Source organism: Canis aureus, chromosome 3 (genome assembly GCF_053574225.1).
Source record: "Canis aureus isolate CA01 chromosome 3, VMU_Caureus_v.1.0, whole genome shotgun sequence".
Classification (NCBI taxonomy): Eukaryota; Metazoa; Chordata; class Mammalia; order Carnivora; family Canidae; genus Canis; species Canis aureus.
The window spans coordinates 23068282-23095880 of record NC_135613.1 but is presented as its reverse complement, the minus strand read 5'-3'; the positions used below and the strand labels follow the sequence as shown (position 1 = coordinate 23095880).

Here is a 27599-nt window from a genome sequence, read left to right as displayed (position 1 = left end):
ACTCAATAGATATTTGCTGAGCTCCTGCTTAGTTTGTTATACACAAGCAGTAGAGTGATGAATGAGGTAAACATAGCTCCTTTAGGAGAAGAAAGACATTTTATCAATGACGCAAATCACTGAAGAATTACAATTTTTAATAAAGCTAACAAGGAAACAAATAAAAGAGAGAACCAAGGGAGTTTCCTAATTTAGAGAGGGTTACCCAGAAAGGAAGTAGCATTTGAGCAGGAGGCTGTGTCAGTAAAGGTGATGGCAGCTGCTGTGCACGAAAGCTCCCATCTCAGGGTCTAACACAGTGAGGGTTTGTTTCTTGCTCATGCGCACTTAACTGTGGATCAGTTGGGGTTTCTCCACATGGTGATTCTGGAACACGGGATCCTTTGATCTTCAGCTCAGCCTTAATAATAATAAAGAGTTTGGCAGGGCTGTAAGAATGCAAGGTCAATAAACAAAAATCAATTGTGTTTATACAGTGGCAATGAAAAATCTGAGAATGAAATTAAGAAAATGATTCTGACGATAGCATCAAAAAAGATAAAATAATTAGGAATAACGTGAGCTAAGGAGCACAAAACTTGTACTATGGAATATTGTTGAAAGATATTAAAGAGGGCCTAAGTACATGGAATGACACGTGTGTTTATGTCCTGAACATATAGAAATACTATATACGAATGAACAGTTCTCCCTAGGTCATAGGATAACATGGGGAGATATCCAGCAATGCAGGATGTGTCCAATCATATGTTTACAGTGAGTGGATATGAAAAGTGCTTCTTGGATTGTAAGACAGCTTGGAAGGATCAATGATACAATTATATCTGCACATATAGAAATTTTATATTTTTGTATTTTGTACTATTAAAATATATTTATATTTTACATTTCATGTTAATTTTATGTAATTGAAAGCTTCCTAAACCATAGAATAGTTGGGGGTTCACATGGTACAATTTGATCTGATCCTATATATTCACTGTATATGTATGAAAAGTATTTCCTAGATTAAAAAACAGCTGGGGTTTCAGTAATGCAATGTAGATACAAACATGTGTATACAGTGTTTATGGATGAAAACTCCTTACTAGATCTTAGGATAGCTGGGGCTCCAGTGACTGGTGTATATCTGAACATATGGACACAATGTCTGTGTATGAACACACTTCCAGATCTGGAAAGCTGAGGTTCCATAATGGTGTGTATCTGACCAACACACCAGCATATACAGTGTATCACGGAAACATAGCAGTTCCTCTCTCATGTGCATTTCCCCCTCCCTGATTGTTCCTGATTGTTTTAATACCAGTGGACACTGATTGAGGGCTGGGTGTTACTTTCCTAAGCTTTTTATATATGTTATCCCATTTAATCTTTTCCAAGAAACCTGTGTGATTGCTCTTGGGTGTGTTATTTAGCCAAAGCCTCAGAGAGGGTAGGTAACTTGCCCAAGATCACACAACTAGTCATTCGCAGAACGGAGACTTGAACAAATTTGTCTGACTCGTGAGCTCTTGGCACTTGCTAAAAGGATAGAAATGCTGCCATTGTGTGCCACGTTCTCTGCTTGAGTCCCTGGGGAAGGGGAAAAGGCTGGTGGCATCTGCTTCCTCTGTGGGGCTTAGACCCTCTATCTCCTCATCCCACTGCTCTCTGACTGTGGTCACATGTGAAGTATTGGGCTGGGCCCTGACTACTCGCCAAGCTCTGGAGCAGCCTACAGGGTAATGTGCTGGGACCACCATTCAGACCTGGGCTTTTCCTGGGACCCATGCTACCTGGGAAGTGCTTTCTGTAAGCTTCCCTAGAGAGCACCATCTTCACAGACTTTAGTGCACAGAGAGGTATGTTAAAACAAAACAAAACAGAACAAAAACAAAACCAAGAACCAAATTCCAAGCAAATATGGCCCGCAGTCTGCAGTCTGCATCTGCTTCCCCGGTGTTCCTTCCTAGGAGTTAAGGGAAGGGAATCCTGACAGGGCAGGAGGTGGCACCACAGGTTGGGTTCCCTTCCTCTGGGTCTGTGAGCCCTGAGGTTGGTCCAAGAGGAATGGTTGCTTAATAAATGCCTTTTCTTGTAAATGGTTGGTAAATCTGCAAGAGTAAAGGTAAATGAACTTGGGAAAACATGCTGGCCTCTCTGGGCTCTGGAACATGCCTTGTCCTATACCACGCATGGGCGTATCCTAGAAAAAAGTATCCTAGAAAAAAGGTTCTTCAGCTGGGTTCTTCCCACGCAGCATTTGGCACTCTGTGGCAGTGATGGAGGGTCACAGAGGGGACAGAGGAAAGGGCCTGTGGGCTGGGGGCTCCTCATCTCCAACAGAAAAGCTCTGTTTTAAATATTTGTTTCATACCCTGGGAGATATTCTATGGAAAAAATACCCTGCTCCTGGGTTACAGAGTTGACATGTTTTATGAGCATTGAGTCACTGGGGTCAGAAAATGAACCAGGTACAAGGTCAAGATTACACCCAAGAGTAAGATAGGCTAGATCAATATGGACATGGAATCCCGTTTTCATCCAGTTTCCAAGCAAGCAGGAGCTTCAGAAGCTTAGTGTGTGTGATCCTGCCTCGGTAGCAGGATCTGCTTGAGCAAAAGACCTCAGAATTGTATTGTGTGGTAGGAAGTGGGTTGGGTAGTCCTCAGGATTGCTCCTTTTGGAAGCAACAAGGAGTCTGAAGTTGACAGAACTTCAGACAGAATGCAGGAGGTCTGGCGTAGACACGTCCTTACAAAGTCATGGCTGGGTGTTCCAGTGAAGGGTTAGCTCCCATCAGCTGATGAGTTGGGGGTCACCCTGTACTGAAGGGCAGGCATGAGTGGCAGCTGCAGGGAGGTGAGGACCAAGCCCTTACACTCAGCACTACAGCATATCCACTTATAGGGTTAGTTCTTTAAGGTAATACAGAGAATGTCTTTGCTGGATGCAGATGGGTCCTTAACAACTCCCAACCACATTGGGAAGGTCTCCTTTCTACCAGGGAGCAAGGCTCAGCTCAGAGTCCGAGGAATGCAAATGTAGCTGACTTTTAAAAGTTATATTTCTGAATAGATAGTTGGCTTGTACCCTGCAATAGTGCCAATGTCATGAGAGGCGGGAAGATAGAGAGGTGTCTCCCTCCAGGTAAAAGAGGCTGACAGGATGGGTCAGCGTGGAGAATGTCACCCCAGGCTGGAAAACACTGCTGCAGAGGAGGTCGCCGGAACTGTGGGAAATCTGAAAGTGCCTCACGCACTTCGTGGCAGCTGCATGTCAGTGACACCTTTCTGAATTTCACAGTTGTGCCACGGTTCTGTCAGAGGCTCTCGTTGTGCTCACCCCACACTACAGTAGAGCCGGCAAGCAGTCATGATGTCTGCAAAGTACTCTCTCCAGGTTCAGCAATCGTGTGAGTGAGTAGCCATGTAGGGGCGTGTAATGGGTGTTCAAGTGTGTATGTGGGGATGTGTGTGAGCACTGTGTGCATGAGTCTGTGAGTGTGTAGCCTTGTGGGAGTAAGGACTGCGCTCTCAAGTGTGTATGAGTATGTGGCTGTGTGGGGTGTGTAGTGTGCATAGGAGTGGGTGTGTGGGTGTTTGGCCGTGTGGGGGTGAGTATAGTGCACATGAGTACGAGTGTGTGTGCGTATGGTGTGCCCACGAGTGTGTGTGTGTGTGAGTGTGTGCACTTGGTGTGTGCACAAGTGTATGTGAGGGTATGTGGCTGTGTGTGAACGCTAAGGTGCCAATGTGTTAAAGAGTGAATCTAGGTGAAAGACCATTTGACTTGCAACTATTTTCCAAACTAAAATCTTTTTTAAAAAACAGAAAATACTTGGTGGTTCAGCATAGGTGTGATGTGCTGCTGGGAGGCAGCTATGTGCTCCTCAGTCTGAGGTCGGTGGGGGGCAGAGGGAACGAATAAATCTCTTAGGTGTCCCCCAGCCTTCACGTCTGAGGGTGCCATACCCCCCAGCAAATAAACCACGTCCATATATTCCACCAAATAAAGCACATCTATAATGTAGCTGGGAAAACAAAACAAACCACGATATTCGGCAAGCATCGTACAGGGGCCTATAAATGTGCAGGTTCCTCTCGTAAATGGAGCACATGCAAACACATTCTGACTTCCTCCCTCAGCAAATGCTCTTGCAACGTAAAAACCGATCTGACTGATTCTTTCTTTGCTCCCCACCCCCTTCCCTGGTGAAGTTTACTAGTGAGCTCTGTTTGGTTCTGGCCTTTTGCAGTCAGACTTTCTCCAAGCACCCATTCTTCCTCCCAGTTGCCTAATTGTTATTTCTCATGCAGCATAAACAGCCTCCACAGGCATCTGTTTAGTTTCCGAGGGGGTCCTGGTGAAAGGCAGGGAGCCTTGGCCATAACCCATAACCTTAGACAGCCTGGCAGCCCCAGAGCACAATAAAACCTGTGCCCTGGCCTCATGGTGGAGCATCACTATGTATTCTCTGTAGCAAGAGCCCACAGATCCTGGTCTTTTCTTCTCCTGAGTCTGGCAGGGAGACCCGCTGACCCTGGAGGGTGTGATAATCCCAGGACAGGCCACGCTGTAGCCAGCAGGATTTGGGACTGGCTGCATATTTGGAGATAGAGGCCTCAAGACGAGGCCTGGGTTCCAGAGCCATGGACCTGGGAGGGTGGAGATCATTGTCCAAATCCTTCCCTCAACTGTACCAGCCTTCTGCTCTTCCTTCCTTGGCCCTGGCTGCCTTGCCCTGGCCCCAGCCCCTCTTCAGTGGGGAGGCCCGAGGAGGAGTTCAGTGCCTGAGCACTTCTTGGGAGAAGGCTATGCCCTGCATCTGCCTCTCAGGTGATTGCTGTGTGTGCACAGGGAAAGATGGAGTCTGAGGGTTCTGTGTCCTGGAGAATAGCAAATGGGGCTGAACTGGATCAGTGGCTTGTCCAATATGTCCTGTGGAGCATGAGGGATACCATAGGACAGGATGTTACAAACACATAATAGGATGTTATACGAAAGCTCTAGCTCCCTCAGGGGTATACAAGGTTTCTAGATGTTACTTGAATATGGACAGTTTAAGAAATCAACTTCCATAGAATTGAGCTGGCCTGCCTTCCTCTTTTTTTTCACCTCCTCCTTCATAGCGCTCTTCTATTTTATTGAAGAAAAGCATAGAATAATATTATGATAAATTATCTCATGGTTTAAGACAAAAGGGGCCTTTGAGAGTACATGTCTTCAAGGGTGGTCCTCAGGGGAGAAAGCAAAGAGAGCTTCCCTAAGATGTTTTATCTAAGCCTTTTTTATCCAAATGACAAGATCAAGGTAAAGGTATATTCTTTGCCTATCTATTCATCCATCAGTCTATCATCTGTCCATCTATCCATCTATTCATCCAGTGATCCACCCATCATCCATTCATCCATCCATCATCCAACCATCCATCCATCCATCCCGTCACCTTCCAATCCATCCATCCATCCATCCATCCATCCATCCATCCATCATCTATCCATCTGTCCATCCGTCCATCATTCATCCATTCATCTATCCATCATCTACCTATCCATCTAGCCATCCAGCCATTATCCATCTATCCATTGATCCATTAGTCCATCATCCAACCATCCATTCATCCTGTCATCCTCCAATCCATCCATCCATCCATCCTTCTTCATTCCTATTTAACTCATCACCTGTCTTCTTTCCACCTTAGAATTAAAATTCCAATATAAAATTGTGTTTGGAGGCATCTACTAACACATTTGAATGGACATAAGGAAGACATTTTTTTTTTCAGTTAGAAAGTAGAACTAATTTGGATGAGAACTATGGCAGGCATTTTTCTTAAATTGAATGGGCTTCATAAAATTGCAGCTCTAAGTTTGAGATGAAAATTTACTCTATACATTATGGCACTGGGGAAGCAATATCTACAAATGCGGATTGGAGGTGTGTTGGTGACTTTGCCATTGGTGATATGTTTTTCTGACTTGGTGATCAGCCCTGAGAAAGTTTTCAATAAGTAGAATACCACCCCTGTCATGTACACAGTAGTCACATTCCTGAGAAGTTTAACGCATAGTGAAACATTTTATTTATGTGCAAAATACAATCAGATGGGCTCAGATAATTATGAGTAGGATTTAAAAATTTATGGCCCTCCAGGGTGTATTTGAAAATGCTGTGGGATATAGGACCATTTATCAATGTAAGCTGCAAACTTGGAGGTAATTGGTTCTGCAGCAATAAGAACTAAAACACATGCCGTGAGATTAATCTGAAGCAGAAAGTTATCAAAGTAATTGAATGCTCCTGGATGCCTTTTACCAGATGGATGAAAAGGAAAGTTTGGTGAGATTGAGGAACCTGCTCGTACTCACTCAGCAAGTGGTCAGGGGGTCTGGGTTCCAGTTCAGCATCACTCCAGAGCCTACACATACTCCTCAACAGTGTTTCTCCAACTGTCATGCACAGGGCCTGCCTGGGTACCAAGTTTAGATGCAGATTCTGATCCCGCAAGGCATAAGAGGTTGCATTTCTAACAGACTCCCACCTCGAGCTTGGTGTGCCATGCAGCCCTCTTCTGGCCTGTTATGGAGAAATCTACTTCCACCGCTAACCTGGATTTCCTTTGAATTGTAAAACCCACTTTTATTTTTTTTACAGTTTTATTGAGATATAATTGACATACAACACTGTGTGAGTTTAAGTTTACAGTGTGATAATGTGGTATGTGTGTATGTATTGTGATGTGATCACCGCAATAAGGTTAGTTAACACCCGTCACCTCACATAGTTACGTGTGTGTGGTGAGAACATTTAAGATCTACGGCATTGGGGACTTTCAATTATACAATGTGGTATCATTAGCTGTAGACCCCATGCTGTTTCCTAAACCCCCAGAACTTGCTCCTCTTATAACAGGAAGTCCCTTCCCTTTGTCCAGCATACCCCCTCAAGCCCCCACCCCAGCTCCTGGCAAGCCACCTTTCCATTCTCTGTTTCTGTGAGTTTGGTAAAACCCACTTCTGAGATGGGGGGGGGATCCAGGGCCTGAGGGAGTTGCTGTTTTCACACATCTCACACATTTTGCCACAGAACAGAGCTACTGAGTTTGTGACAGAGCCCAAACTGAGTTCCATCGAACCTACTGTTTCCATTCAGGCATAGCAAGCTCAGAGGGTAGGATGCTTTGTCAGTAATAAGAAGTTGTTGGGTTTTTTTTAAGATTTTTAATTTATTTATTCATGATAGTCATACACACACACACACACACACACACACACACACACACAGAGAGAGAGAGAGAGAGAGAGGCAGAGACACAGGTAGAGCGAGAAGCAGGCTCCATGTACCGGGAGCCCGACACGGGACTCCATCCCGGGTCTCCAGGATCGCGCCCTGGGCCAAAGGCAGGCACTAAACCGCTGCGCCACCCAGGGATCCCAATAATAAGAAGTTGTAGATGGACAGGACACTGCACACAGCATGTCTGATCAGAGCCACATGTGTTCGCAGGGAGTGTCCAGTGCCCTTTGTGTGTTTGCTGCTCCCGAGGCTGAGGTGTGGAGACTTGGTCATCCTGGGGGCTGGTGGGATTCGCTGTTCTCCTCACAGGTGTGTTGCCAGGCAGGTCAGAAATATCTTCACACTGTGACCATGTGAACCTTTCCACAGCTCTTCTAAATGGTGCCATGCCACAGTCCATTAAGGCAGAGTCTTCTGTGGGGGAGCAGAGGTTTTGGAAGGGAGACTGGCTGGACGCTGCTTTTGACAAGGGCCTGCCCTACAAAGGGTCTTGTCTGGAAACAGTCCTGATGTGCAGAAATCAGAACCCTCATCTATTGCTGGTGAGGGTGTAAAATGGTGCAGTCTGCAAGCTCCTCAGCAAGTTAGAGACAGAGTTACTCCCCAACCCATCATTCTCCACCTGGGTATCTACCCAAGAGAAACAAAAACAGGAATTCAAGCAAAAACGAGTACAATGATGTCCACAGCAGTATTAATCCTCATAGGCAAGAGGTGGAAACAATCTAAATGTTAATCAATAGGTGAGTGGATATAAAAATGTGATCTATCCGTATGATGAAATATTACTTTGCCAGGAAAAGAATTGGAATGCTGTCAAATGCTATGATGTAAATGAGCCTTGAAAGCATTTTGCTAAGTAAAGAAAGCCAGCCAGAGTGGCCACATATTGTAGAATTCCATGTATAGGAGAGGTCCAGAATAGGTAAGCCCAGAGACAGAAAGCAGATCAGTGGTTGCCAGGGGCAGGAGGAGGGGAATAGGAGTGATTGCTGATGGGTACAAGGTCTCCTTTTGTGGGACGAAATGTTCTGGAACTTAGTAGTGGTGATGGTTGCACAATGTAGTGGATGTGTTAAATAACACTAATGCTAAATTTTATGTTATGTGTGCTTTAGCACATTAAAAATTTTTAAAAAGAAATAATTCTAATCAGAGTGGGAACTGCAAAGGAGCATTTTTCCATTCACAAATGCATGGTTTTAGACTTGCTTGCTGTGGGCATCCTGATGATAGTTGGGTTCCTTAGACTTACGAGCACCCCAAATGAACAGAGGGAGCACCAGCCACAGGTAGTGAACACGGGTCATACATGTGCCACACACCAGGTATGGTTCTGAGCGTTCTCATGTACTATTTTTTTTAATCCACACAACTGCTCCAGAAGGAAGGTTCATATTTTATTTTCGCTTTACATCTAAGGAAACCAAGGCAGAGAAAAATAAAGTAAATTATGCCTCCCTGGATCCTAGAAGTAAAGTAGTGGGCTGCACAACTGGATTTCAACCAGAAGTCTACTCAACAAAGATCTCTGACATGTGACTGATGCTGAAGAGAGGCAGTGCCCAGCAGAGTCTAGGCCTGGGGCTCTGAGGGCTCACTGTTGCTGGCAGGAAGATGCCACTTTTGGAGTAAGTGGAACATCCATGCAGTTGTCATGTGGCAGGAACTGCAGACATCAGCTCCCTCTGCTTTAGTTTCTTCTGTGAGATGGAAAGCTTGGATCCGAGAGCCAGTGACCAAGATGGTGACACTGGGACAAGGACAGGCTGGGGAGGAGTGGTGACAGGTGCTGCTCAGCAGATCGATGAGAAGGCACGGTCATTGTTCCCAGTCTGTTGGTTAGGAACAGAGGCTCAGAGGCGCGGCATCGCCTGTCCAAGGCCACACACAAACTACAGATGCAAGCCTGATTGAGGTGGAAGCATTTGCCCCGTGCACCGCAAAATGCATCTCTCTCCACCCAGCCAGTGGTACTTTGTGTCCTGGTCCTCCAGCTAAAACACAGTGGAAGACTAAAAAATACAGAAAGAATAAAACCACACAGAATAAAATAGAAATCACTCAATGTTATTATCCTGAGAAACTTACCATCACCCTTTTGATACACTGCCTGTAATTTTTGTCTATTTGTGCACAAACACACAATATTTATATATCCTTATAAAATTAGGATCATGCTAAATATAAGTTGTTTCATACATTTATTTATTTAATATTTTATGTTTCCTATTGATTCATTATGAGAAAACTTGAATTTTAATATCTGCAGAGTCTTCTATCATCTGGATCTTCCAGAATGTTAACTATATCACTAGTGATGGGCATTTAGGTGGTTTTCTCATTATTGCTCTTAAAATCGACACTGCTCTGATGGTCCTTCAGTATACATGCTGTGACTATTTGGCATATAGCAGGTACACAATTGATAATTATGAATTAGTTAATGATGGTTGAACAAATGAATTTCTTCAGGGTGGTTCCTTGTCCCTGATCTGCTTGGCTCAGGTAGGTTTGCCCATACAGTCCCTTTGCTCTCAAGTGTCCTGATTTGGGGAATTATTATTTTTTAAGATTTTATTTATTTATTCATGATAGACAGAGAGAGAGAGAGAGAGAGAGAGAAAGAGAGAGAGAGGCGGAGACACAGGCAGAGGGAGAAGCAGGCTCCATGCAGGGAGCCCGACATGGGACTCGATCCTGGGACTCCAGGATCACACCCCGGGCCAAAGGCAGGAGCCAAACCGCTGAGCCACCCAGGGATCCCCCTGGGGAATTAATTATAAGGTCCCCTCAACCAACTAGTATAGATCTTTTTGAAATTTGTGATGCACATTGCTAAATTGCCACACAGATGTGTAATACCAATTCACACCTAATCTGTAATCTATCCCTAATTACCGAGGGCTTGATTAAAAAGTTTTGCTGAGAAGTTTGGGAAAGAGGATTACCATTGTGAGAGTTGAATTAGTTTTGTGAAAGTCAGAAACATCTTAAGTCCATTTCCCCCTTAAATCTCACGTTTTTAGAATCCACACTGGTCCTGTGGGGAGCTTGTAATTTATTATTTATCAGCATTTTGGGTGGGAGAAGTCATGATCCTGAAGCTATTTGGATTTGAATCCCAGCAGTCACTTGCCAGTAGCTGTGAAACTTGGAACGAGTCCCATAACTGAGTCTCTGTTTCTTCCTCTGCAAAACGGAAATGGATATACCCTCACTTCAGAGAGTCGTAAGGGTTAGACATCAGCGTCCAGACCAGGAAAGTCAGTTTCACAGATTGCTCAAATGCAGTCTTTTGCCTTAACGAGCCATCCACCCAGTTATTTAGCAGCAGCACCTGGTGCTTCCTGGTTCCCACACGCACACTGGCTGTTCATTCTTACAGCGCTCCAGCTTGATCCCGGAACCTGCTGGAGGATCAGGTGGGTGCGTGCACAGCAGTGGTGAAAGGCTCCTTGCTTCACTGCATCCCACTTGCAGATCATCACCCTGCCTGAATCCCAGGCTTTCAGAGGGTTAGCCTAGTAGGTCATGGCTAGGAGGACTGCATGTTGAGAACACGGTTGCACATGGTAACACATCCTGTGACTGACTTATGCTCTGATCAACTGAATGTGACATTTAGGGAGCTGTGGTAACTCCTGTTTCCTTGCCCTAGCAGGGCAGTAGACCTGGGAAATTGTCTAGTCAAGATCAACAGGAGAGTTTTGAGATGATCTTTTGGCTGGCCTTCATATTCTGGACAGGGCAGTTGGTGATATGGAATACGGCCTCGGTCAAAGGGGATGGCTTGAAGAACTCTCACTACAGTCCAAAACAGATGTTTTAACAATTTAAGTGAGATGGATTGAACTCTGGCATTGAATTTCTCCTGGATATCACGGCACCTAAATACTTGAAGGAAGAAGGCTGAGTAAGCCCCAGAATGCATCTGACAATGATGAAATGACCTTTGGAACATTCTAGCAAAGCTCAGAATCAGGGCCAGTCAGAAGCAGTTCTGGACAGAATTGTCAGCTCCCTGGATTTTCCAGCTTCCACTCACCTGGAGTATAACCTAGACAAATTCCTCTCTGTTTTGACACAGGAAAAAAAAAATCACGTTGGTAATTGGATGGGATGGGTGTTTTCTACTTCAAAGTGAATTGTGGTGGGATCCCTGGGTGGCGCAGCGGTTTGGCGCCTGCCTTTGGCCCAGGGCACGACCCTGGAGACCCAGGATCGAATCCCACGTCGGGCTCCCGGTGGACGGAGCCTGCTTCTCCCTCTGCCTGTGTCTCTGCCTCTCTCTCTCTCTGTGTGACTATCATAAAAAAACAAAACAAAACAAAACAAAAAAACAAAAAACAAAGTGAATTGTGGAAACAGTTTCATGGAGTCTTCACGTTTCTAAAACCCAACAGGGACACTCAACTGCTGAGCCATGCAGGCGTCCCATCTTGTAAGAATCTTAAGCTACCTAAGAATCTACATAACATTATTTGAAGGTGGACTGTGGTCACATAAAGATCTATATTATAAATTCCAGGTAACAGCTATTTTTTTTAAAGGTGTATAAGCATGACCCATTCTCACATTAAGAAAAAACAAACATATTAATCCCACACCATCCTTTAACTACCATCATTCATCTTTTCTCCTTTCATGCTATGTCTCTCAGGAGTGTTGTCTATACCTGCTGTTTCCATCCACTAACCTTCTCTCAGCTCCTTAGCAGATTGTAATCTGGCTTCCACTTCTACTGTCCCACTCAGGCGACTTTGCCAAAGTCACCAGCAACCTAGACATCGCTATCCAAAGAGACAATTTTCACACCTGCCTTCAGACCACAGGCAGCCTTTGGCATGTGGCCACCCCATCCTTCCTGAACACTGCCTCTCTTGGCTCTTGTGACATGCACCCCCTGATCTTACTCTTGCTCTCTGATTGCATCTGCTCTGTTCCCCTTGCTTGCTCATTTCTTCTCTATTTGACCAAGAGATGTTTGGATTCCTCAAAAATTGTTTCTAGGCCTGCTTTATTTCATACTTAGCACTTTTTCCCCAAGCAAACCCTTATACCCACACTCTTATTTTCCTTATTTCCTTATCATATGCATCCTGGATCTCTCCTCTGAGCTTCAGTCTGTATTCTGAACTCCTATGGGCACTGCAAAGTCAGCTCAAATCTCAACATGTTCCCAAAAGGGTCATCATTTCTTCCCTTAAAGTGGTCTTCTCGGAGGGTTATTTGTCTCGGAAGACGGGACTCCCAACATCACTGCTGCCATCATTCATTGACTTTGAAAATGTTTATTGAGCACTTGGTATAAGACACTGGAGATATGATGAGCAATGGACAAGGTCCCTGTTGTCCTATGGAGTTCATGCTGCAGCAGAAGAGACGGACATTAAGTAGGTAAAGAAACAAACATACCACATAATTTCAGGTTAAGTGTTCGTGCCATAAAGAGAATGAGAGCCGGGTGAGGATCACTGATGGGTGGGATCAGTGGGTGTGACTGTGCTGGCCAAGGCACCAGGGAAGTCTTCTAGAGGCAACACTGAGTGGGTACTTGGATGAGAAGATGGAACATGCAAAGGGCCAAGAGGAGGAAAAGGAGGTGAGGGCAAAGTGATTGTAAAGTCCATCAGAAACCTAGGGATTATTCTTCACTTTTGGCTCTGGAAAGTCTCATCATTGTGTGTCTCAGGTTCCAGCCCTAGGCCAGAGCACCCTCATCTGCACCTTAGGCTGTGATCCCAGCTACTTTGGTGGCCTCCCGGCATGCGCCCCTCTCTCCTGCCCAGGCTCCACATGGCAACCCAGTCATCTTTTCAAAAGGCAAATCACGGTATTCTGTATCCTTTCTTCCTACTTTTCTACTTGTGGCTTCAAAACAAAAGATGGGATCTCATTTTCCTCCCTTTGAACATGGCCTGGTCCTTGTGAGAGGCTCAGTGAAAAGAATTGTAGCAAAAATGATGTTTCGCATCTTTAGATTGTCAACTAGATGAGGTGGCACTGCTTCTGCTGGGTTCTATTTCCTGGGACATGTGTGCCTAGATCTGCTGCGGTGTGGTCAGGAGGCCTCTGGCATATGGAGAGGCCCTGTGTGGATGTCCTGACCAGCAGCCCCGGGCCCCTAGCCTTCCAGGCCCCACACCTGATGCTGTGGAGGTGAGTCACTCAAATTGCAGATTCATGCGCAAAACGATTATCATCGATTTAAATCATTAAAGTTTGGGAAGGTTTGTTTCACAGCTAAATGGAAATTGAATATCTACACATCAATTAAAAATGTATTTATAACCCGGCCTTCTTCCACCAAAAGCAAATCTGATCCTGTGCCATACCCTCCCCCCCGCCCGCCCACCCTACCACCCCTGGCTCTTTTAGCCACCTGCGTAGCTTACAAACCCTGACCCTTCCCTTCACAGGCCATCCTGCTACTAACTTGCCACATGCAACCCTACAAGTGCCCTTCCCTGCCTCTAATTTGACCTGCTCTTGGTTACTCATGCTGTGCTGTCCCTGCTCAGCGAGCTAATAAATCTAACTTGGTTGTCTGAAGCCATGTTTCTGGTGGTTTTGGGCTTGGGGCTTGAACGCGATAGTGTGCAAAATGGCTCATATGCGGGGGGTCGGGGGAGACAAGTGTCCCCGAGCTCTCTGCCCTAGTTCTTTTCTAGCCACATCTGCAGCCGTACCTGTTCCAACTTGCTTTGCTTGCTCTGTTGTGTCCTCAGACCTGCCATGCCCCCTTCCTCCGACCCCCTGAACTCACGTGGGGCTCTGCTCACCACGCTCCGATGGTTTGAATAGTCACCATGTCCTTCGACATACTCCTTCAGTGTCACTTTGCACTTCCCGTGTGGCTTCCTCGGCTGGGAAGCTGTCTGGATCTCTCAGGCCAGGTCAGCTCTGACTGTTTTAGGCTTTGTAATACCCCCATCTCTTCTCGGTTTCCTAATGTGCATTACAGCTGGAACTTCTGTGGGATGAGTTTACTAGTATCTATTTCTGTTACCAGGCAGAGTTCTCTGGGCCTGCTTTTGCTGACCGGTGTGTAGCATATGGTGTTATAAGTATATTCCTGTGGCCTGCAGCTGCCTTCTTAGTGGGCCACAAATGGGCAGGTGTGTCAGGAGTCAGCTCATGGATTGGCTCAGGGATCCGGAGGCAGATGACAGGGCTGGATCAGGGCATACGCTGAAGAGTGCTACAGCCACTTCCATCCTCTGTGGCCTGAGATATGGGGAGAACAGATAAACATGGGACCGATTGATGAAATTCCTTTCCCAGGAGCCCCATTTGGCCTCTGGTACCCTCCACACTTCACTGGGAAGGGCACTGGAGCCAGAGTTAATCAGAGTCAGCACGTGCTTCCTTTGGGCTCAGGTGCAACAAAGATACGGAGTTGGTTTAGATGGATAAAAATATAAAAATGGGCAGCCCCTTGGGCTAAGGTCGGGGGGGGACAGACATGGCCACTTGTACATGGCTGTGGTTGTGAAAATTGCTGTAAGTTGGTGAGGGGAAAATATCTAGCAAGTGATTTGGAAATTTGAAGTTCACATAAAATCTGACCCTGCAGTCCACCTTGGAGCTCTCTAATTCCCATAAATGGAAAGCACCAGGATGTACGGACCCTAGAGTAGGCCACTTAGTACAGGACATGGAGGGCCTAGCCAGAGGCAGCTGTGGGATGGATCAGGGCATGGCCCTGCAGGTAGGATCTGTTTGGCGCACAGGTTGCCACTAGACAGCGAGTTGGTCAGCAGAGTGATGAGGAAGTACTCAGCCCACAGGTGCGTTGGGATGGTCGGGGAGAGTGTGTGGGAATTCTCGGACAACAAGGAGAGTGAGGAAGCAAACAAAAATATTTCAAGTTGGGGGAGAGGCAGAGACATATTCTGATAAAATGAAAGAAGAATAACCAGAGGTATGGTCGGGAAAAGCGCTTTTATTGTTGATCAAAATTATTTGGCTGATAATCTAGAGGGGAATGGTTCACTGGGCAAGAACAAAATTAGATTCTATGCCTCTCTGGCGCCTCTGTTCTGATGGCCGAAGCCCTGGACTCTCCTCCTGTCTGCTCACAGCCTTGGGGGGCTAGCCCCATCCTGGGCCTTCTCTGACCACACCAGTGGACAGAGCGCAGGCCTGGCTCCCCACACAACTCAAGTCTTCCAGTGCGTTCTGCAGCCTCCACACGACCCCCTTTATGCCACATCATGGCTTTCTGGGCTGGGGTTTTCCATCTGTGAATTCCCTCTCAGTGCTGGAATGCTGTTTGTTTCGCTTTTTTGTTTGTTTGTGGTGGTAGCTATTTCTAGTCTTGCGGCTCTGCCGGGGGGCCCTGGCGGCTGAGGGAGAGGGACCCAATGTGAGGAGGCCGGGTCTGCTGCACTGCCTGCCGGTGCCACAGCTTTTCATCCTCACCCAAGACACATGAAACAAAGCAAAACAGCAGAGACCCCCAGGCCCACCAGGCTCTGGCTTCAGCTTGAGTTGGGGTGTGGCATGTAGTTCAGGTTTTATCCTTCCCTGTGTGCTCATCTGCAAAGTGAGGCTACTTTGTGTGCAAGCATACTCATTGTATCGCTGTTGATAATTGTGAAAGAGAAAGAGAAGGTATGGAAAAACATGGATGTTCCAGTGGCTGGGCAGGGTAGATGGGGCTTCAGCAGATGGTCCAGCAGGTGTTACAGCTTGTGTAAGTCCAAGGAGCATTCCCCAGCAGGTCTTGCAGGGCCCCGTGTCCTGGCCACGGTAGAGGAGGGACCTTCAGGGATGGGAGGGGGCCCTTCTAGAGGGGCCGGGGGTTCTGAGGGTCTGCACTGCATGACCGTGGAGCCTCAGCATCACCAAGGACTTGGGAGATGAGTGTGGATCAGACGTAAACAACATCTGTTCACCTCTGATTTATATTTCTTTGTCCTTTGCAATTTTGCCTTTTTTATCACCAAAGTAGTAAGGACACTGAACATTGTAGAAGGGAAAGGAGTTACCAGTAATCTTATCAACATCATCCACCAGGCAGGGTTAGACATTCTGGTGTATTTCTTTCTTGGCTTTGGGTAAGCATCTGGCTATTTTACATAATTTTGCACACATTTTATAGTGTAAGCATTTCCTTATACCCATTTTCCCATTGAAGAGACCATGTACTGTGCTGTCAGGATGAAAGCCTTTTGGGGTCCCAGAGGGACCAGGCTAGAGGGAGGTATTAAGAGACACCAGGCCAGGAGGTGTGCTTGTTGCTGAGGCATGGCTTTGGCCGAGTGGCTCCTCTCTTCCTGGTGTCACACAAGCCTGGAGCCCAGCTGTTAGTTATGATCCCTTTTTGCAGATAAAAAAGCTGAAGCCCCTCCAGGTCAAGCAGTGTGCCCCAAGCACTTAGAAGAGCCCAAGCCCTTTGACCCCAAGGGCTGCATGCTTACCCTGCCTGTTATCTTACCCTGCCTGTTGGCATGACTTATCAGTATGGTACTGGGGCATTTCCTGTTCACCTTCTCATTGAGGCTTCGTGGGCGAAGGTGGCTTCAGGAGACAGCTCCCAAGGCTGGTGGTCCCCTGGGCTGGCAGGTCCCTACACCCAGTGGCTGTATGGGAGAGCAGCCTCGTAGGGTTTGGGGCCCACTGAGCCTACCTTTATACTTCCCCTCTGGTTCCAGCTCATTCCCTTGGCCTTTCTGTTCCTAAGCCAGTTCTGGTGAAGACAAGAGTACAGTGAAACTTGTTGCCTCTGCTCTGGGGTTCCTCAGCAAGAGGCAGCCCTGATGTGGCCGGTTGACAGGAGGCAAGTGGAGACAGGCCAGGCTGTGAGCTTCAGATCCCAGGTCAACCACGTCCTAGCAGCGCAGCTACTGTGACTCAGCCCTCTAATCTGTGAGAGGGGCCAGGGCCTGGGAAGCCCCATAAACATAAGGAGCCCCCATAACACTCTGACAATTACTGCTTGTTTATGATCGTACTAGCTGTTTACTAGAAGTTTACTGTTCAGTACCATAGAAACCTCCGTGGCTCAGTCTAGAAAATCACTCTGAAGAAGGATGGGGATGGAGGGACTGGGTGCCTGGGCATTGCTTCATCCTCTCTGTCCTGTCTGAAGATTGAATATTAATGAGGTTCTTCTGGGGAAAGCATGTTTTTTCTGCTAGATATCCTACCCGTCTGCCCTCCCAGCCCCAGGGAGTAGGTATAATTTTAAAAGGGGGGGACTGGGGCCAGATGTTTGGAATCAGCTGTCAGGGGCAGGAGACAGGCTATGGTTCTCATTGCTAGGTCTTCTGAGCCCCTTTCCTTGGGGCATCAAATATGGGATGTGTTCCCCATGCTGGCGTTCATGTGGTGCGGTGGAACACGCAAATCCAAAACCAGTGGCAGGGACATATTTGTGGTGTCTCCATCCGTGCATGGTATCTGAGATCCTGAGACACCCCCCCCCCCCCCCCCCCCCCCCCCCCCCCCCCGAAAAGCTCAGCCTGCAGAGGAGCCAAAGGGCCGGAAGCTGAGTTTGTCCCATCGCCACCTGGTGGCGTCCCCGTCGCTGCAGGGGGAGCCATCGCTGCAGGGGCCAGAAGGCTTGGTGGGGTGGGGGTGGGGGGATGCTGCATCCACGTTCACTATGGGGGTCACGGCTGCCAATACCAGCTCCCTGTGAGCACGCCAGGTGGACAGCTGGCCCCTCTTTGTTTTCCTCTGTGTCTGTCTCCCAGGGATAGGGCCTGTCTTTTTGGCCAAGCCTAGCAGGGAGGCCCCGTTGAGGCAGGAGGTTCACCCCAGGGTGGTTTCCTACTCTGTCACCTGTGCCAGGTTTTCGGACATGCAGGCAGACTCAGCGGGTGCGCTCACCTCTGTGGGCAGGGGCAGAGGCCTTCTGGTAATCCCAGCTGACAGGCTGACATTCAGCTGTGAATTGGATCTAACCAACTGCAGACAGAAAACAGGATTTTGGTTTATTTATAGTGATCCTGTCACTACACTCAGCGCAATGGGACGTTACTGTAAAAATAAAAGATAAATGGCAACGCCGATGAAGTTAGCCTGGCTCCTGTCGCCGTGGCCGCCCCTCTGTCCGCTGAAACCTACCTGGGAAACATCCCTGAGATCAGACCCCTCCTGAAAGGGCCCACGCACGGGTGGCCAAAATCGCTGTGCCTTGGTGGGATTGTTTTGTTCTGAACTTTTCTACTTTCTGAAAATCCTGTCCCAGGAAATACCAAACGGGAAGAGAGCAGGCAAAGGGAAATTCCTTCTGTCACTTCAGCTGTGAGGTTCTTTTATTGGTAGACTGCAGGTTTCTGAGCAGTTTTAGATTTACAGGAAAATCGAGTGGCAAGCCAAGTGCCTGTGTCTACCCGCCCCTGCCTCTTTTCTGATTACCAACATCGTGCATCGGCACAGCACACTCGGTGCAAGGTGGACGCATCATCATCGTGGAGAGCCCGTATTTTACACGAGGGTCACTGCTGGTGGTGGACATTCTCGAGGCTCTGTCAAATGTACGATGTCACATATGCACCATCACAGGATCACACAGGAGAGTTGCATCGTCCCCCAAATTCCCGATAGCCGAAAAATGTTAAAGCCACTTTTAAAGAAACAGAGCTATTATAACTTTCAGAGCTGCATAAATTCCCAAGGAACGGGAGAGCCACCAGGGGCTGGAATGTGGCTCCAAAAGGAGTGAGGACAACATGGGTGTTCCTGTGCACATGTATACATAATGTTAGTGTGTACACATATTTTATATTTAAAAAGGGGGCAGCCCGGTGGCCTAGTGGTTTGGCGCCGCCTTCAGCTGGGGTGTGATCCTGGAGACCCGGGATCGAGTTCCACGTCGGGCTCCCTGCATGGAGCCCGCTTCTCCCTCTGCCTGTCTCTCTGCCTCTCTCTCTCTGTGTCTGTCGTGAATAAATAAAAAAAAAAATCTTTAAAAAGGAAGGCATGATCTTGGGGAGTGTGCGTCAGCCCACTGAGTTGGGCTATACCTCCCTCTTGGATTTAGGATGGTGATTTTGGGGTGCACTAGCTTATGGAACATTTGCTGTCCACATGTTGCCCCACAGGGGACAGTGCCGCGAGACCAGCTCTGAGTCGAAGTGCACCTAATCGGGGATCCAGCGGGAGGCAGCTTTCTCTCCTTGGCACATTCTTGCTGACACGTGTCCTCCTTCCCGTGCGCCGACCCTGCGTGAGCACAGAGGAGCCTCTGGGCTCCAGAGATAATAAAGCTCTCTTGCCTTCTGGAGTTTCAAGTGAAGTGAGTGAGGGGGCCAGGCCAAGTGCCCGGACAGAGCGTGTTCTCAGGTCCGACTGACCTGGCCACTCGCCACCGCGAGCACATCTTCTGGGAAGGTAGGAGGGCCCGCCTGGTGCTGGCCTCTTCCTAAACTAGACCCTCCCAGTCCCCAGTTCCAGAGCAGAGGGTCATTGACGGTGTTTGGGGGTAATGGACACCTTGTCACGTCCGTGTGAACTTGACTTATTTGCTCTAATTCTTATATTTCTCCTCTGCGTGCAGGGCATTCTCAGATTCCTGGATGCTGATACATTCCTGTCCCATCTAGGATCCGGCAGCGTCTGCTTTATTCTCCAGAATCCCTGTATTTGCCCCAAAGATGTCCCTTTGCCATTTTTCCTTCTTGTATTCCCTGGCTTTGGTGTCAAAGAAGATGAAAAAGTGCCGATTTAGAATTCATTCCTAAGAATGTGAAGACCGGGCATTGCTGGGTGTCTCTGGACTGCCGCGGCTCACTGCCGGCCAGTCAGCTGAAACCCAGCATCAGGAACGCAGGGTCTTTATGGGAACTGCTGTTGTCCGCCAGAATCATTCTAAATATATTAAAAGTAGGTTAACTTACTATGCTTCCTGCATTTATTCTTCCAGCTGAAATTTCCCTGACTTTTTTTTTTCCTTTTCATTTTATTAGGTTAATAAAACTTGGTTTTCCAGCATTTCGCTGCCCCAGGAGGGCAGTGGGCCCCCTGTCCAATTCATCAACTGCCTAATGAGCGGCCCCGGAGGTCCCGGCCCGTCCATTCCAGAAGCTCTCTCTGCCTTGTAAAGGTGAGGCCCACGGGCTGCACTGTATATTTTGTCTGTTAGTTTCCCAAATTCTCCTGCCAGCTTGACTGTCACTTTTCGGGATTTATATGAGGCAGCGGCATGGCGGGCAGCTCCCCTCAGTAGGGGAACCTCTCCTTTGCCTACTCTTCACACACACAACGCACTCTGTGCCATAAAATAATGTTTCTGTAATAAAACGAAGCAGAAATGTGTCGATGTTAGCATTTTAGAACATTCCAGCACCAGGGTTGTGGGAAATACCTCCGTTTGCATTAAGCAGGGAAGCTCTGTGAGTAGGGGATAAAATCATGTGAAAAAAAGGCTTTTAGTAAGAAGAAATGGTCGGGGATTCAAGTATATGAGTGACAAGTGGAAGGTGTGCGTGTGTGCGTGTGTGTGTGTGTGTGTGTGCAGTCTTCACGCTGTTTTTACACACACATGCCTCCCGCCCCTGATTTATTGTCTGTGTTTCAGAGAAGGACCAGTACAAGGGGAAGTGGGTGCTGCTAGTGTTCTGGCCCAGGGTCTGGATTCTGTCCTCTTCTGGAACAATTTTTGTCGCCTCCCCCCGCCCCACCCCCCAGCAGGCTCTCTTGCCTTCGCCAGCTTGTCAGGACGCTGCCAGCTTTGGGCGTGGCACCCCGTCAGCCCCAACATGGTGGGAGAGCTGGGATCTGAGCCCACGAGCTCGGGGACACAGGTCAGCTCGGCAGCCTGGGGGAAGGAGACACAGCCGGGGGAGGCGCTGGTGGAGGTGGGGGGTGGCCCCTGGGCTGGGGGGTCCTTGGGCCACAGGCCCCCGCACATGCTCATGGTAGCCGGCCTTGTCAGTGTCTGCACTGGGAGTTCCAGCTTCTCTTCTCTGGTTCAAGCTTCCAGGAAACTCATGGCCCTTAATTAACAACACTCTGGAGGGCGTGCATGATCGCTAATAAATTACTCCCTACGACCTGTAACTTTCTTCCCGTCTTTCCAGCCGCCCACCTCGAGCCCAGAAGAGCAGGAGCGCAGAGGGGCGGTTATGCTTACGGTGCCTGCAGGACAAGACAAAGTGGAAAGCTGCTCTTTGTCACCCACCCGGCCCCGATGGCAGCTAACAGACCTCATCCACACAATTGGCTGGGACTCGACTCCCTTGTAACACCAGGTCCCTCTTCTGCAGTCTCTGTGCACTCGTGGAGGAGCAGTGTGGAGGGTCTCTGAGGCCAGGGGGAGCACCAGCATCAGCCAGCACCTCCGTTCTTCGACAGAGGGAAGACGCGATTGCGTGGCTCTCAGCAGTGACATCAGAGTGTCCACGTGCCCCCGACCGTGTGCCCCAGCTGTATGCATCCTCCTGGTTCCTGTCAGGCATGTGTTGGGGGCTCAGAGTCCACATACGGACGACCACAGCAACCACAGCAGCTGTTCTGACGGGGCTTGGAGGGAGTGGGCCCCGCTCACGCCCACCCCTTGAAGCCCCTCAACCTAGGGCCGGGCTTTCTCAGTTTCCTGTTGCTTTTCCAGGTACTCAGAGCATGGCTCTGGTGCAGGATTTCTCCTGGAAAGGGGCTGCTGCTGTCGCCGGGCACTCGAGGTCTCCTGAAATACACTTTGAAGGGTTTTTGTCTTGTTTTGTTTTCCCCACTCGACACCCTTGAATGAAGTAGGCTGTTGGCCTTCCCACAGAAGGATTTCCCATTATCCTGTGCACTTGCAAGGGGCAAAAGCCCAGCAAGCAGAGGTAGCATACGGGGTTCTCATCACGCGTTCCTTCTGGTCTCAACTGCCCCCAAAATGCTGCAGCTTTTGCCCCTTCTCAGTAACTAATCCCCCACTGCATTCCCCACCCCCTTGGACCAGCCCACCCCAAGCTGCTCACATTGAAAGGAGCATTCATGCTTGGGCCATCTGTTTGTTTAAACTCACCCCATGCGAGGCCATGTTAAATGCAACAGAATGGAGAAAAATGTAATTCTCTGTCGGCTTTTGATCAAAGCGAGGACTTTTAAAAAAATTCAAGATGGATTTCTGAAGGACAATGTGGTACACATTCCTTGTGTTTCTGAGCTGCGGTGTTTAGTTGATTTGGGGAAAAAAAATCCCCCCCCCCCCGCCTTTTGATCCCATGGAGAAAACACTCTCACAAACACATCTCGGCCCCACAAACATTGCAAGACGGCGGGAGGGTGGAAGGGTACGGCCTTCTCATTTATCAACAACACAGGAGAATTCGGAATACGACTCACTGCAACATGCAAGCCCTCTCCTTCTGTGGGAATTCAAGGCGACATCCCTGCCACCTCAGGACCCAGGATGCTTGCCCCGCACCCAGAAACACACGTCTTGGCTCACCCCTCCAGCTCTGTCGCCACCAACCATTAAGAGTACATTTCTCCCTGGCTCCTTCAGCCTCCCAGCAAATGCAAATAAAAAGTGCTTAAAATGGTTAACATTTCCTGTCACTGAAGGCATTCGTGAGGGGTGGGGGTCGCTGAGTTTTAAGTGTATTTTCATAGGAAAACTCATTTCAGATCTGCAGCAGGGACTCGGACAACTCGCACAGAGTCTCAGGGTCTGCAGGGAGCCCGAACACTGAGTCAGCCGATGGTCCTCCACATTATGTGGGTACAGGAGAGCGGGTACCCAGGTTCACACTTAGGCCCGCCCGGGGCCCCTCTCCGGTCTCACAGGGAAAAATAAAATAGGCTCTTTCCCACCATCCTCCCGGTTATTCATTTTCTTTTCCTCTATTGGAGAGAAAAAAACCCCCCCAAATTTGGCAATTTATTTTGTTGTGTTTCCTCTATTGATTGTTTAGCTAGTGATTTTGCCAACTTCCTGGATGTTCATTTCTGGTCCTGCACAAAAGAGCCACATTTCCTTTTGGAACTGGGACCAGGAGACAGAGCAGCAGGCACTGGAAATTGTGAGTACTCCCCAACTTTCTTCCAGCTTCGCTCTGACCCTGTCTGTCCGTCTGGCCTGCCTCCCGAATCTTTCTCTAACCAGTTAACTTTCTGTGTGGCTCCCTGCGAACCCCTCCGTCAGCCCATAGCAGCACTCTGACTTTCAGGAAGGGAGCCCCTACCATGTCTGTAGGAACCTCGGATGGGAAGGGGAGGGGAGTGTGCTTACCAACGGAGGACTTCAGTTCTCATTTTAAGGCTCCGAAAGATGGTGAAAGCCAACAGAAGCAGGCTGGTTTATTTCAGGGCGAACAGTGAGTCCCTACTGAATTTACCTCATAAAATGAATTTTTAAATTTTCATTTTCTCATTTCATTCCAGCAGAAAATGAGTTTGCCTTTATAATGTCCAGATCTTTCGAACTCTATGGAGTGAGAAATTAAGTTACAAAATGTAAATACCTTGGTTATACCCCCATATATATATATGAAATGAATATATATATGAAATGAAGTAATTCCTGACTGTAATGCAATAGCAAGCCTGATTTTAGGCTCCTAGGACACTTTAAAAAATTTTATGATGTGTAATAAAGAAAAATTAGGTTTGGTAAAAATGTTTCTTTTTAAAAATGGGTGCAATAATAAATTCAATTGTATTTCTCATTTAACATAAATTGTTTATTTTTTAAAATCTTCTGAACGTCTTTGTCTAATGTTGGGAGGACTGTAAAAAAAATGTTAATATTCTAGGCCACAATTGACTTCTTTCCATGAAACTATTCTAATGCGTGTGGACAATTGTAAAGCAATGCAGTTCTCTTGTGAAAGGAATACCCTGCCTTTAATTAAAAGCAATTAATGCTCAAATTTCAAGGCAAATCCACTGATCAGTTAGGAGCATGGAGAAGGAGAAAAGCAAGCCTGCTATTTCCATAAGAAAGTCCAGAAATCAACATCGTACAGATGTACAATCGGAACGTGATTATATTTAAAGGAAAAGTTATATAAGCTTCAAAAATGGTCGTTGTTTTGCTTAAGTGCCTGAAAAAAGGATTCAGAATAATATTTGGATTATCCCAGTTTTGTGCTCTTGTGTTCATGGAGCCTTGTCAGGTTAAAGAACCCCAAGGGGGGCACGAGTATGCATATGTATGTCTCCCCTATGTCCCCAACTCGGGGAGGTGTGGGGAGGGAAAGGTGGGTGCTGACCACTGGAAAAGTAAACCTTCACCCCAGAAATTCATAATTAATCTAAAACTCTCAGATTAAACATAGCAATGCTCTCATCTTCCTTCACCTCCTCAATTTGGGGGTTGCAGCGTAGGGCGACGGGCTAGAGAATTTTTGAAATTGCTGCAGACCAGAGGTGTGCCGAAAGGCTGCGGCGCTGTCCTGTGCGTCTGCCTAGAGTATCCTGTCCTCATCCTCCTGGCCGTGGGGCTATGGCGCTGCGCGACTTCGACATATTTTGCAAGCTTTCTAGTTGGGATTGCTGGAGCAGAAAGCTTGGCGGCCTTACACAGCTTCCCTTGCTGCCCAGCAGATGGCGATGTTACTTCTGGAGTGGCCCGCAGGAGTGGGGGTGGGGAAAAAGCTGAGGTTCAGCCCGAAATCAGGGCAGGTCCCTGGTCAGGTCCCCCTTCCCTTCTCCCGGAGCCCGACCAGCCAGTGATGAACGTAAGAAATAAAAAGTTTTTGAGGCCTCACTTGCAACGTGCCAAGCAGTCAAAGAGTATTTGAGGTATTTAAGCCACATGTTAATTAGCAAAAGCCTCGGCCTCCTGAAATGGTCTAAGACAGTGCTCAGCCTACGTTCAGAGAACTATTTCCTGGAAACGTTCAAGATAAAAATGGAAGAAGCTTAGCAGCTATCTCAAAATCAGATCTATCGCCTGTTTATGTTTTAGGGGAAAAAATGATACCCTTAACGATACTCCTGTAATATTCACAAGAAGTGTACGTGCCATAACATTGTGAGGAATTTTATATGCGTGCAAATGGACAAGTAAAATCAGGCATGTACCGTTGGTGATACAGTCAGAGTCTCACCTTCTCAAAAAAGGCTTTCCATTTGATGTGAGGAATACGTGCGGGAATATCCACCCTGGACTGTGGGTTTTCCGCTATCAGCACCTGCTGAAATGGTGCTACCAGATTCTTAGAGCTTCTCAACCTCCTCTTCCATCTCAGGCTGGCCGGCTACTCTTCTTCCACAGAGAAAAGTTTCCACTTTAGTTCAAGAACAAACAAACATTTTTCTGTCACCATCTCCTGCTAGAGAGAATCCCTAAACCTGACAAGCACATTTTCCAACATATGTAATGTGAAAATTAAAATGAAGACAATTTTGGATGGTTTCGGTGTTTTGGTTCTTCACGGGATAGCCTGATTCCTTAGTTTGTTTTAGGTAATAATTTGCACATTGTTTAATTTGAAAAGAAATAGCGGGCACATTGACACCTACTTGAAACAAATTGTAACTTAACAGCATCAACAGGAGAGCTTATTTCTTTTCCTAAAAATGATGTTATCATTTGTGTTTGAAAAATAAAAAGATGGTAAGGGAATTCATTGGACTCCTAGTGTGAAACGCTGTTTAAGACATAGAAGTATGTTCATTTAGGGTAGTATGACACCTTCATCGTGTTACTGGTGGTTAATCATGTATTGTTCTTTAAAAATTTAATTGAATGACATGCCGGGTTGGTTTTTTTTTTTTTTTAACCTGTATATATTTACAAACTGTGCAAGTTACCCACTGCTTGTAAGTCTATGTATTAATACGATGATTGTGCAAGAAATCCAGCTGTTTAAATAAATTCTGTTCTGCTTTAAAGATTTTGCCCTTTGGGAAGAAAGTCATTTAAGTATTAAGTGACAGTGGCCAGCTAACAATAGTTAAAATGAAAATAAATCTTCCTGAAACTTAGTTCTAATTTTCTTGAGCAAAATACCAACCATAAAAAATAAACTCTGTTTATCGAGCCACATTTGTATCCAGTGAACCTTTGTAAGTTGATACGGAGAAAATATGAACATATGAACTCGTGTATCCCAAATACTTTGGTCTGCTAGCAGAACAGAGAGAGCTATTTGATATGTGGACACTGAAGAAAATACAGTTAGTGATTCTGGAGAGAGATCTGTTCAGATTTGTGCAGACCCAGAGAGGTGATCAGATTAGAATTAACATGAAAAATGTTGTGTCACTTGGCACCTTATCCCTTAAGGATAATTTAATGACACCAACTACTAATGTTGACTTACATTTCTGCTCCAGCCAACCTTCTTACCATCTTGTTTATTTTCAGAAATCACGTTTGTGACAGCTCTACTGGGCTGTTCAACAGCAAACATTTTCTCATTTAGTTGAAAATATTTTAGGCTTCAAAAACCCGGCAAGGAAAAGCACTTTCAGACTTTGTGTATATGAATAAACTTCTTTGGGGCAAGATTTTTTTATTTTTATTTTTTTTTTAGAAAATGAATTCAACCAGACTATTTGTCCAATTTTTCAGCCTAAAATATTTTTATGTTTCAATTTGCCAACCAGACTGATGGGACCTCAGTTGATACAAAGATTATTGCTTCTTCTTTTCTGGGCTAGTATTGTTTTTATTTTTTTACTTTTTAAGTACTTTTTAAAAATGCTTTATTCTTTACTGTTTTATTTTGATGGAAGGGTAGAAAATGGACTGGGTACCATCTCTGCACGTGAGCTTACAGAAACCCTGAGGCCTGTGTTGCCAGCAAGCACCTCAGGCAGTCACTGCCTACGAGTGATGGTGCACTGTTGCTGGGTCTCAGTCCCATATTTGTAAACTTTCCTTTTTCTTTTCTTTTCTTTCTTTTTTTTTTTTTTTTTGAGAAAGTCACATTTGATCTCTGCCAGTAGAGGTGGGGAAGCTTAACTTCTCTCTTAAGAGCTGAATGCAATCAGAGATCTTATTTTGTGTTGTGTTTTAGTTAAAAGGTAAAAGAAAAGAGAAAAATCTACCCAAACAAACCAGAAGACCCACTTAACATCCAGTCTTCAACGTCAGTGGAGAGAGCCGTCAGCAGAGGGAATAAAGCCCCCAGGACACCATGCGTTTACCTCCTCCTCGTTCCCCCCAGAGAGTTGTCTCAGAAGAAGATGGAGAGTCATAGGGATTCCATACCGGGCTCAGCTGACATGTTTAAGCTACATGTCAGGAGAAAGAAGGCTGAGGTCCTTTGTGCAGAAACATGCTAGAAACTCAAATCCCTGCCTGTCTCTTGGAAATGCTCTCGCCCAGCGTCTCTGCGTGGTTTGGACAAACGAGCCTTTGGGGGTCACCTTTTCAGCGGTTTTCCCATTGCTGCCTCTGAACAGGAGGCGTCCAGCAG

General features: G+C 46.9%; 1 long non-coding RNA gene across 2 annotated transcripts in view; it reads left to right on the top strand.

Moving 5' to 3' along the window:
* Nucleotides 1-26219, top strand: part of LOC144310308 (uncharacterized) — a 146634-nt gene extending 120415 nt beyond the window's left edge. For both annotated transcript variants that reach the window (XR_013376029.1, XR_013376028.1), the window contains exons 8-10: nt 20205-20341; nt 20816-21041; nt 21318-26219. This is a non-coding gene — a long non-coding RNA (uncharacterized LOC144310308). The remainder of the gene's footprint in view (nt 1-20204; nt 20342-20815; nt 21042-21317) is intronic.
* Nucleotides 26220-27599: the final 1380 nt, after the last annotated feature.